We start from the raw sequence: 12,498 nt of genomic DNA on the forward strand, positions 1-12,498 counted from the left end.
TATGAAAACTACATCTGAAGGCTATGGAAAGCAAATCCTTATATAATTGAGAAAAGTCCAGATTTATGCTATGGTTTGTATCTTTCTTGGCCTATGGACAGATTTGATTTGCATCAAACTGTCCCATGCAGATAAGAGATGCTGAAAGAATTAGAACTCTGTCTGCCATCTGAATCTACTCTCTTGCAGAGAAATAGCCCATTTCCCAGCTGCAGCTGGGAACATATCATCCCATTTTAGCTGACAAATTGTCAGAGATTTTCCAAATTACTATTCCCAAGCCACTCTGTGTCCCAAGCACAGACTCTGAATCAGGTGCGTGTGAAATGCAAACAGGGCTTGAATTGGGAAGAAAAAGCTGAAGCTCGAGCCTTAACAAGCAAAATGCACATGTTAATAAAAGCCACGCACAGCTTCAAGTCCATGTAAGGTATGGATCAACCAGCAAAAGCAAGGTTCCCATCGGAATCTTCCCAGCGTACAGTCATGACTCATGCCCAGAGCCATCTTGTCCCTGTAAGAAAAGCATAAATCATCATCCATTTTTTAAAATGATGCCAAAAGTGCATTTTATTCAAATGCATTCCTTAAAATAATTGCTGAGAAAATAATGCAAGTGTGTTCAACTGACAACTGACTCTTTAGTGTTCACATCTGGAGGGAAAAATATGTCATGGAGTAGTTAAGTGGATTCTAGAGATGCTGGGAATTCCTAACCCCACAAAAGTCCATCAGAGCTTGTTTTATTCTTTTGAAGAGGAAATTTCTATGCCTCAGTCACACCTACAAATAGTACAAAGAGGTCTGCTAAGTTTTATAATGCAAACCTTATATTTTCTTTCCTTTTCTTCTTTCATATTTTAGCCAACAGCATCAGAGGAAAAAAAAGTATTTGTCATGGATTCCTATAATCTCTCCTCTCTCTCCTACATTCTTTCCACCAATATTCAAACAAGCTCAGGGGTCTTTCACAATTATAATAAACCACCCATGACTCTTTCTCCTCCTGCTACCCCCCTCTTAAGCTATTCTCATTAAGTCTGCATTTACTGCTCTACCTCCTCACCTTCTACATGGTGTGGGTACCCCAGAAGCAGCCTCCGAGACAGGGATTCAAGGGTGTGATCCCAGAAACAGTGATGGGGGAGTAGAAGAGTGTGAGGACGGGCAGAAATTTCATGAAAAGGATGTTATCCAACCAGTCACCACTGTAGGCAGCTAGAGCTCAGCCTTCCTGGCGAGCTCTGAGAAACAGCATAGACTTATCTCAACTGAAAGGCAAAGGACTAGGGTATTTAGTTATCAAATCTCTGTCTGTCATTGAGGTCTGTTTCTGTGGGCATTAACTCTGTCATTTTGGCTTGCTCTGTGCTTAGGCTAAGAGTGCACTTTAGCCAAATTCTTAAATGAATAAATGAATGAACAAAAGAACAAAAGACCTCAAGCGAAGCAGTCTTTGGAATACAGAAGTGATTACCAAAGGGATATGGGCAGGACATTAATACCTGCTACACCTTTCCATTTCTCCACTCAAGCCCCTGCAAGAGCTCTTGCTAAACGCCAATGTGGCTAAAATGCTTAAACTTATTTCAGAAATTATACTGCTTGACTTATTAGTCAGTAGTTTAAAGACTATCAGCTGCTGCTTCCTTCTTGAAGCTCCATGACAACACACTGTTCTGCGTTGTCTCCTTTCTTTCCTGCCACTCCTTTTCATCCTTGCTGACCTATCTTCTTCCAAACTTAAAATGTTAGGTCCCTCAATTGTGCTTTCCTTTCCCCCCTCATCTCCCTCTCTCTTGCTGGGTAAGCAATCTGTTCCTAGGGCTTGACTTACCATTTCTATCCCAACTACTTACAAATTTCTATCTCTGGTGGCTCAGACCTCCTGACCAATGAGGCTGATGGCCTACATAATATCTGACATCTCACTATTGCTTCAAATGCAGTGATCAGGCACCAGACTTCATCTTCTGTCCCTCTTTTCCCCTAGAAGAAAAAAATGGCCCTTATCTAGTATTTCCTATCTCAGTGAGTAATACCACCTTCCACTCATTTGGGCAAGTTGGAAAACTAGCAGTCGACCTTGATACATGCCTCCCTACCTCCTGCCTCTGCAATCTTCATTTAATTATTGGACCTTATACACTGGATCCCATCAGTGATTTATTCCTTAAATCCATCCACTCATGTCCATTTCCTGGTCTATTCGTACCTCTTACTATAGCATCCAAGTGGTTTCCTCAGATCTGTAAGGGAGCTTTTAACAATGCCACTCTGATTGTGTCACAGCACGTGTTATCTGGCTCTTGTCTCCCTCTCCTGTCCCATTCAGCACTACTTTTCACCTAGCCTTTCCTTTTCCATGTATGCTTATCTCTTTTTTTGTTCTGGAAAATGCTGTGATGCCTCTGACACTGGAATAATAACTGCTGTCCCCTTACCTTTATTTTTTAATGTATGCTCTCCCCTTATCTTTAAAGCCACTTCGCCCAGTATGTCCTTCCATTAACTAACTTCTATTCATTCTTCAAAGACAAGCTTAAACACAACTATCTCAAAGAAGCTGTTCCTGCTTTTCCCGATTCCTCCAAGAAAAGGGTTGGTTCTGCTAGTATTCCATTCTTTAGGAAATTCCACTGAAGCTCTTAACTGTTATTATAATTCTAATGAAATATCTGTGTAATTAGTTGCCTGTCTCAGTGGAAGCTCCCTGAGAACAGGTACTGTGTCAATTTAATTCACAGCTAAATACCTAGCACCTACAACAATGCCTGGCAAGTAAGATTATGGTCATTAGTCAAATGAATTTTTACCGACTATTGACAATTCCAAAAATCTAACTAAATTTAGCTTGGGTTACATTTGTTCTTTGCTTTTATATTCTACTTCTCTGTTTACATTTATAGGATGCTAAACACCATCGTAAGAATAATGGAAAGGTATTTATATTAGTTTTCTAGGGCTTCTGTAACAAAGTACACAAACTGGCTGGCTTAAACAACAGAAATGTATTGCCTCACAGTTCTGGAAGCTAGAAATCTCAAACCAGGGTGTCAGTAGGGTCAGGTCCTTCTAAGGGCTGTGAGGAAAGGATCTGTTCCAGGCCTACTTCTTTGGCTTGTGGATGACCATTTTCAAATTTACATGGCATTCTCACTATATGCATCTCTGTATCCAAATTTCCCCTTTTTATAAGGACACCAGTCATATTGAATTAGGGCCCACCCTAATGACCTCATCTTAACTAATTACATCTGCAATGATCTTATTTCCAAATAAGATCACATTCTGAGGTCCTGAGGGTTAGGACTTCAACATACGAATATGGGGGAGGTGCTTCCCCTGAAGCACACAATTCGATCCATGACAATATCCAAGTATTTTAAGCAGGGGAGATAAACAACTAGATTCACATTACTGATAAGTCATGTTGGCTACAGACAGTGTGAAGAAAAGATTGCGGGGGCGGGGGGGGGAGACCAAGGCCTGATGAAGGCTAGGGGCTTATTATAATACTTACAACAATGCCCATCAGTGTAGTTTCTTGATTAGCATTACCCAGAGTCAAAACTCTGCTCTACTGAGTGCCAGCAGTATGACCTTCACTATACTGGGGTCAGTTTTCTTATCTGTAAAATGGCTGTATTTTTAGCCTTACATAGTTTGTAATGCTGGAGGAAAGAACCACAACTAGATTGACCTGTGGCTTTAGAAATTTATGTCTTCCCCCAGCTTCCCCCCGGTTTTCATCATAACACTCGGAAAAAAAAAAAAAAGACGTTCAAGTTTTTAGGACAAAATCAACCAGTGAGATGACTTGTGACTTAATTTGTTTATATGAATATATTTTGTGTCAAAAAAGAAAAATGTAGGTATTATTCTAACATTTCAGTTTCCCATCATATGTGGGCATCTTATAGGACTATCCAACAGAAAAATGGATTTTGGATCTTTATAAAGAGAAGTATTAATTACAGTGGAAGCCAAAGACTCATCACATCATTTAAAACACCCTCTTCTCTACCTCTGTTCCACTCCAATCCATTCCTTTCTTTTCCTCTTAAATACATACCCCAATTCCCACCCATATTTTTATCACTACAAATAATGGAACTCTGGGCCTTGTCCCTAGAGAAGAATTGTCCAACTTATTTTTTTCCCTCCCAGTCCTTGGCACGTCTGCTGGGTGACCCACTCAGACACCTCAGAGGGTGGTGCTTCCCACCCCCTCAAGCCACAAGCAACAAAGCCTTAGTCATTTCATGCTCTTGGCTTTGTCATCATTTTGATTTTTTTTAACATTACTTTGTCATTAACTAATCTCACTTATGTAAGGAGAACAAGCCAGAGATAGTTAAAGAGGGCCTCTAGTTGTTCTCGAACCAAGCAAACAAACAAAAAGATAGCATTGCTTTTGCCCAGTGTCCAGAAAACAATGGCCATCTTGCCAAGATAGAATTCTGAATCACAGGACGATGTAATTTATTTATTCCATGAATTGCACTATGTAGCAAGCCAAATTCAGGCCATTCTCTTGGACATTTTAATAATTTTAGGGTCAAATGTCGTTCTACTTCCAAAGGCAAAGGAAAATGGAATGTCTTATGTAGGAAGGAGGCATATCTGAAGTTACTGGGCTATTACACATATTATAACCTTAGGTGTTAATTACAATAGGGTCATTTTAATTTCCTATAAGGCCAATTAATCACCTATATTTCAGAGATGTACATTTTGTAAGATATGAACGTGTGCTATGATTTTTGTTTATTTAAGAAGGTTAATTTATATTTTCCTTATTTAATAGAATTTGAAGTGAAGAGTGATAAATAGAAAAGCTACATTATAGGTACCTGTTTTTGTTCGGAGGAAAACAAATACAGTCTTATAATTCTATCAGAAAGTGGGAAAAGATTGATTCACCATTTTGAGGAACAGAAGAAACTAGCATTTGATGAAAGAAAATAAGGATGTCCACACAAACATTTCTCAAACTTAAGTGTGTTTCCAGTTAAAAAAAACAACCAAGAGCTTATGTGAGCAAAGGTAACATTCATTGTACAGATAAAAGTGCTGTCAAAAGCAGCCCAAGGAAAGGCCCTGATGGGAAGAATTAACTCCTGCGTCTGTAAAAACCAGTAGAACTAGATGAAATAGCCGAGGGTATAGTTTGAATTAAGGCTTTTACTGCTGTTGTCATTGTTTTTCTGATTCTTCTTTTACATTTTGACATGGCCAAGGCTTACATAATAAAAACTAAACCCAGACAATATCCTTCCCATGCATGGAATAATTAAAAATGTCAACTAGGTGCCCAAAGAAATTTTAACTAAAATATTTAAATCATAAGTCTTTGTACAGACCGTGTTTGGAGAAACTAAAATGGGTTTAATTCTAGTGAACTGTTCTGTAATAGCTATTCTCTCTCAATTGCCCTTAGCATTTTATTCTACACTACCTTAATCTGCAGACAATGTTTTTGGATTTTAAAAAAAGCCCAAGTTTGTATGTGATCCCATCAGCCCTCTGAGTCATTTTATACTGAATTGACTCCTACCTGTTCCCAGCTATGGAAACCTTCAGTAGGTTGCATTATAAAATGGCTTTTATACCTATCAGTGAATCATCACACAGGTAACGGACCAAGAATTCAATCCGGGTGGACAGAGAAGCCTCGCTATAGAGAATCATATAGACTTTAAAAGATACCCAATCTACCTTCTTATATTTGGAGAAGGCCATAAACTACTGCAATAGGAGTACACTGACCCTCCATAGCAGAGGCCCTAAGCTGGACATATGACAACCAAGACTCATACTAATTTTAACAACCATTTACTGAGCCTTTTAGTGAATACTATTGGTGTCCCAAATGGCCTTTCCTAGACTGATACACCTGCCCTCAGCTGCTGCCAGTATTGGCTGCTAATGGCTCACAACTGCCCCCTTTTCCAGATAATTCCTCTTAGCAGAATATTGGCCGTTTACCCAGGAGGCTACATCCTAGTCCCACCCCAGAGCAGGCCACAGCCAATGGCTGGCTTACATGAAGAATGCAAAAGGCCAGCCAGTAACATCAAGGTAGAACGACTACATGGTGTAATTCACACTCCAGAACTCTCTACTAGATCAGGCTAAAGCCAGTGCTCAGTAGAGACTACATCCTGGTTTAGTGCCTTCTCCTACCTCATCCGTCTCCTTCGCCCCCTTTCTCTTGAGAGCCCTACCCCAGTAAGTCACATGCACCTGAATTCTTTTCTGTCAGGCTTTGCTTCTAGAGAAGAGGACCTAAGTCAAGCCACCATTCTATGTGTATTACAGATACATTGCTTTCATATATTTATTTCATTTAATCTGCAGGATCACCCTATTTTGAAAGGTCATATAATTGAGACCAGACTTGAACCCAGGTTTCTTTTTTTTCTGGTTCCTAAACATAGTGAATATTTATAATGCTAAACTGCCACCTTAGACATTTATAGAAACAACTTCATCATATATCACCAATAAAATTAATAAAGTAGTTATGAAGTTCAGAATTTGTATAAAATGTGCCCTCTCCATGTTAACATGTCCAACAATGAACAGATGTTGCACACTGTTTCCTTGACATACAGTGATATTTTTTTCCATTAGGGTAAAAGGAGAAGGAGAAAGAAGGGAGAAGGAAAAGAAATGAAAGAAGGAAGAAGACAAGAGGGAGAAAGGAAGGATAAAAGAAAGGGAGAAAGAGGAAAGGAGGTAAAGACAGATAGACAAACACAGATGAAAAAGAGGCTGCAATAGATACTTGTTTTAATAGGCTTTTAGCTTCTTAGGTGACCCCTAGTCTTGCTCCTTGGCTGGAAATGCAGTGCTGGTCATTCCTCCTTTCTAATTCTTGTCAGTGTGGAACAGTTGGAATCGCTTTAACCATGGGCTGAGCTTCAGTGCAGCTCTTGGCTGAGAATCACTTTTCTACTAAGAACTGTGAGGAGTTTCCAGGGAGGGCTTGTAAACTAGTTATCTCTGTTGATGACCACATCTGTGTGCACATCTGTGGTACAGAAACACGCCATGTAATAAAGTGTATCTGTGTTCTGTGACTTTCTGCCATGTGGGCTTGCCTTTCCCACCACATTCAAGACGCCCTTTTCTTATTAAAAAGAATCAGAGGAAAGAGGAGTGATACCCCACCCACAGGGTGAGAAGGAGGCTTTTCTGTTTTTCATTTTATGTCCAAGCAAGGCAAATATGGAATTCATTTTGAGATTTCTTAAGACTTCTAAAATGAGCCCACTCCAAAGGCACTAAACATGCAGAATGCCTACTGTGTGCCTGACACGGAAATAGAACTGAGGATTTTATATCCCCCAATGGAAGCTCACAAAAACCACTTAACTAGGCATCCTGGTCCCCATTTCACAAGGGAAAATTGAGAGTCGAAAGGGCAAAATAATTTGTCTAAGGTCAAGCATCTAGAAAATGGAGAAACTCAGCTTCAAAGTCAGGTCTGAAGGATTCATCAGCCCAAGGTCTGTTTTATAACAGAAGCACAGTGACTTTTCAAGTGCCCACCACCATCTGAATAAGAAAACACCTTTTCACCTTGAAGATGTGTTATTTTTCCTTGAAATCTACTCTGCTCAATTCCACAAATTTTTATAGACATATACCAGTCTTCCAAAGAATATGAAAAGAATCACTACATAATATAGAGTATTCCCAAACCACAAGGCTGGGTAAGGAAAGCTGGAAGAAAAGGAAACAGGGAAACAGCCTGCTAAACAAGGATTACTCAAGGTAACTACAAGGAAAAGAGAAATAAATGCCTTCATAGAAGATTCTGCTTGAGCCCAGGGGCTGAAGAAACTGGAAATGAATGTGGTTGCTCCCAAGGAATTTGGGACCCCAATGCTATAATTTGGTCTTCCTAGGAATCTGATATTCACAGGCATGCCCAAAATAGTGACCTTTGGCTTCATCACTGATTTTAGTAAATATGGGGAAAAGATGATTTAAAGGAGCCTGAAAAACAAACAAACAACAACAACAACAAAAACACCTTATTTTTAAAGAAGAGAAGAAAGCATGTCAATCAGTCAACTAAAAAAAGTATTGGTTTGAAATTTAATCATCAAATAGGGGTAGGACTAAATGATTTCCATGTTTACTTCCAATGATATTTTAAGATTTTAGTAAATATCAGCCAGAAAAAGTACCTGATAGATGGCAATAGATTATATGAGGTTATAAACATTTGCAGAGAAGCTCAATGACCTTCTAAACCTAGAATATTGGCAAATGCTATGTGTTATTTCTTGAGCAGCAATTATTTTACATTCCTTTATATAAATTACATTTTAAGTAACATGACTTTCTCTCTTCCAATTCCAAAATAAGGGATATGATTCATGGGCTACAATGCTCTTGTTAATCAGCTAATGGAAAGAAATAATAGTGAATAAATTTTTTAAAGACATTTAAAGTTAGTACAGGCATTGTTGCAAAGATGATAGGTGGTCATTTTTGGCAGATGCTTGCTCAGACGTTTCTACTGGTCATAATTACCGATTCAGTTAGACTGTAATTAGAAGATGTGCCCCTGATATATTCTAGAAATAGATGAATTCTTTTTTATACAACATATATATTCCATGCTTTTTACATAAAAATAATTATGTACAGTTGCAGCATCTGTTGCTTCTTTGCTTTATCATTCTGAACCTAATTTTACGTAAGTGTTGGAAAAGGATCAGGACATTTTAAATTGCTGAAACCTTCTGTTCATCAATTAGGATAATAAGGACGACAACAGTGGAACCTTTACTAGCTGCTTATGAGTGCTCTTTCTAGCTCAAATGACTAACCTATATCCACGAACAGTAGGCAGAACTACTTGGCTTTATCCAGGAGGCCAGCATGGAACTGGCTATAAGAAGCATTAAAAGATATGCGCCAGAAAAATGGCTACGGAGTGTTTCCCTGGCTTTGTTCTAGGAGCATCCTAGACATACTCTGTGCACATCCCTGGGCTTCCACAGCTAGAGGAGCTCACAGACATAGTAGTGCTGCACCTGTAAGCTGCACAGCAACATTACCAGGAATGCACTGATATTTTCTTTATTTTACAGATAGAAAATTAAAGCATAGACAAATTAAAAGACATTTCCATTATTGGGGCGCCTGGGTGGCTCAGTCAGTTAAGGATCTGACTTGATTTTGGCTCAGGTCATGATCTCAGGATCCTGAGATCAAGCCCTACCCAGTGTGGAGCCTGCTTAAGATTCTCTCTCTCCCTCTTCCTCTACCCTTTCCCCTGCTCGTGCTGTCTTTCTCTTAAAAAAAAAAAAAAAAAGACCTATTGATATCCATGATGGCATAGCAGGGAAGTGGCAGAACCAGGATTTGAAGTAGCCAGTCTGACCTCGTGGTCCATATTCTTTACCACACCTTATCACTCCTTAGAGTCTATAGACCTGGGCATTTTCAAGACACTGCCTACAAATTAAGTACAATGCCAGGGGATGAATTATCTCCTCACTGAATCACAGCACTTGCCAACTAGAGGAGATGGAAGTGGCAAGAGGGTGCTTTTAGGATTACAGGAAAACATGCAGGTCAAATTGAAGAGACAAAGAAATCAGTATGCAAAGGGCAATATGAGGTTATGTTCCCTCCTAGCAAATTTAGAAGCATTAGTGAGAACCACATTTCAGGAAGAAGAAAAGCTGCCAAAAAGGTTTTTTATATCTCTTTAAAACTATGTATTTGGGAGCACCTTAGTATCTCCAGCAATACAAAGAAACATGCTGACAGTTCCTTTCCAAGATGTGTCTACCTGTACCTTGGGACTAAATCATAATTACCAAAATGTCCTAACTTGTTTTTTTAGCCCTTAGTTCAGATCTCACCTGTATCAGTTGAGGGGAGGGAATGTAGGTAAATTTCCCACCCTGGATCCTTACTGGTGCTGCTACCACCTGGGTGAGGACTGCTAAACCCACTGTGGGTTTCACGGCAACAGAAGGACAAAGATAAGGTTGCCAGCTATAGGCTGATACACTGATGCTAAGGGAGGAAAGTTAACTGGCGATATGAGAGCCAGAACCCAGATGTAGGGTTTCTATAATGAGACTTTCTATTTTTCCTCCAGAAAAGTTGAGCATTGTCACATAATGCTGGAATTAATGTAGCATACATTTCCCTTGGAAACTGAACATTCATTCATTTATTTATATAAACAAATTAGCATAATTAGTAGGGAAGACTATAGGGTTATTTTTCTTATACTCTTGTTCCCCGTACCTGTTACTATTAATAGAGTTGCAGTACTGAATGGAAAGGAAAAAATTAAATCAAAATCAAAATCATAGTTTTGATGATGAAACTAGCAAGCATTCAAAGATAAAATAATAATAACCAGTTGCTCCTTTCTCTTTCTCTTTCTTTGCATCAACATATTTTTCTGACACGTAGAAGAATACCTGCTTCATTCCCTCTCAGGTCCAACTAGCTTAAACGTAGATGATGAGAATCTTATTTTTTCCAGCTTTATTGAGGTGTAATTGACAAATTTTAAAGTGTACAATGTGATGATTTAATATAGGTATACATTGTGAAAGGTTTTCCCCCATCTAGTTCATTAACACATCTATACCTTTACATTTTTTTTAAAGATTTTATTTATTTATTCGACAGAGATAGAGACAGCCAGCAAGGGAGGGAACACAAGCAGGGGGAGTGGGAGAGGAAGAAGCAGGCTCACAGCGGAGGAGCCTGATGTGGGGCTCGATCCCAGAACGCCGGGATCACGCCCTGAGCCGAAGGCAGACGCTTAACCGCTGTGCCACCCAGGCACCCCACATCTATACCTTTACATACTTAGCTTTTTTTTTTTTTCTGGTAAGTACATTTAAGTTCTGCTTTTACCAAATTTCAATTATGCAATATAGTGTTATCAACTGTAGTCACCATATTATACATTAGATCCTCAGAACATATTCATCTTATAATTCAAAGTCCATTTCCTTTTACCAACCTCTCCCTATTTTCCCTGCCCCCCAGACCCTGGTAACTACCACTCTACTGTTTCCTCTGTTCCCTATACAGTTTGTTCATTTTCTTATTTGGGCATATGTCTCAAAAGAGCCAGTTATGAGACCTTAGTGGGAATGAGTTACAGCCCACATTTAACTGACATAATACAGAATTTGCCTTTCTCTGTCTGACTTATTTCACTTAGCATAATGCCTTTCAGGTTTATCCATGTTGTCACAAATAACAAGATTTCCTTCTTTTTTAAGGTTGAATAGTATTTCATTATATCCATATCTGTATCTATATCTATCTATGTATATATATTTATCCAAACACTCTGGTTGTTTCCATACCTTCACCATTGTGAATTATGCTGAATACGTATCCAGAAGTAGGACTGCTGGAAGGACAATCTTATTTAGGGGAGTAGGGACAACTCCTGTGATACTCAAATCATTCTTGGCATTGTTCCACTTCCACACAAGGTTCTGTTTCCATAATACTGGCCTCCCAAAAGTTAGCCCATTCTCCAGGTGTCCAAATTAGTGAATCTTTTTTTTTTTTTGCCTTGTTTTCCAAACACTTGATTATAGAACCACACAGCTCTTTACTCATCACCATAAAAATAGTGTTCACTATGTCTTTCCTCATACTTCTTTGTCCAGATAACTTTTAAATGAATCAAACCATGGTGTTTCTATTAAATATTTCATTAGGAATAATCTCTGTGCCATGATTTTTTTTTACTGCCTGTTATTTACTACCTGATATTTAGCTTATGTTTTGATTTGCTCCATTGCATAAATAAATCTTGTCCAGCACCAGCAGAAGCAAAGAAAGAGCTATTCCTGATAATTGTCACTTCACTTTGAGGTATAGACACCCTTCCTTTTACATCCACCAAACCACATTCTATAATGTGTCTCCTCCTTAAAACACATCTACCTCCAGGTCTCTTCTAATCACCATTTTGATGTACCAGTAACTGTCTCAGTTTTTATTCTTGGCAAAGCCCTGAAAAAGCTGTGAAATAACAAAAGCAAAGGATTTAATTATTTCAGTTCTGGTGGGACTGCTCCATGGATTTCATGTAGATACATAAGCACTCCCAAAAGCATGAGACTCCTTTCCACGTGTTTGCCTCCTGAATCAAGCCCTCAGTCTTACCTGATAATCATTTGCTTTTCTCCAAGTATTGGGTAAACCATGAAGCTCCATATACCTTTAAATTTAAAAACTCAAGAAGTACATTAACTGTGCTTTTTACCTGAGGGAAAACACACTGAATTTTGCAAAGTTTCAGTGATTTTTCCTCCAGCCTGTGAATTTTAAATAACACATATAAAGTGTTTTCTACATGTCATGACACATTTCTTCCTATATCGCTAAATAGAGCAAGCTAGGGGGACAAATGTAAAAAATATAAAGTCAGGCAGAAATTACTTGTCTACTACATAAGAAAACACATTTCCAAAT

Source organism: Ursus maritimus, unplaced genomic scaffold, assembly GCF_017311325.1.
Source record: "Ursus maritimus isolate PB19 unplaced genomic scaffold, ASM1731132v1 scaffold_22, whole genome shotgun sequence".
NCBI classification, from domain to species: Eukaryota; Metazoa; Chordata; class Mammalia; order Carnivora; family Ursidae; genus Ursus; species Ursus maritimus.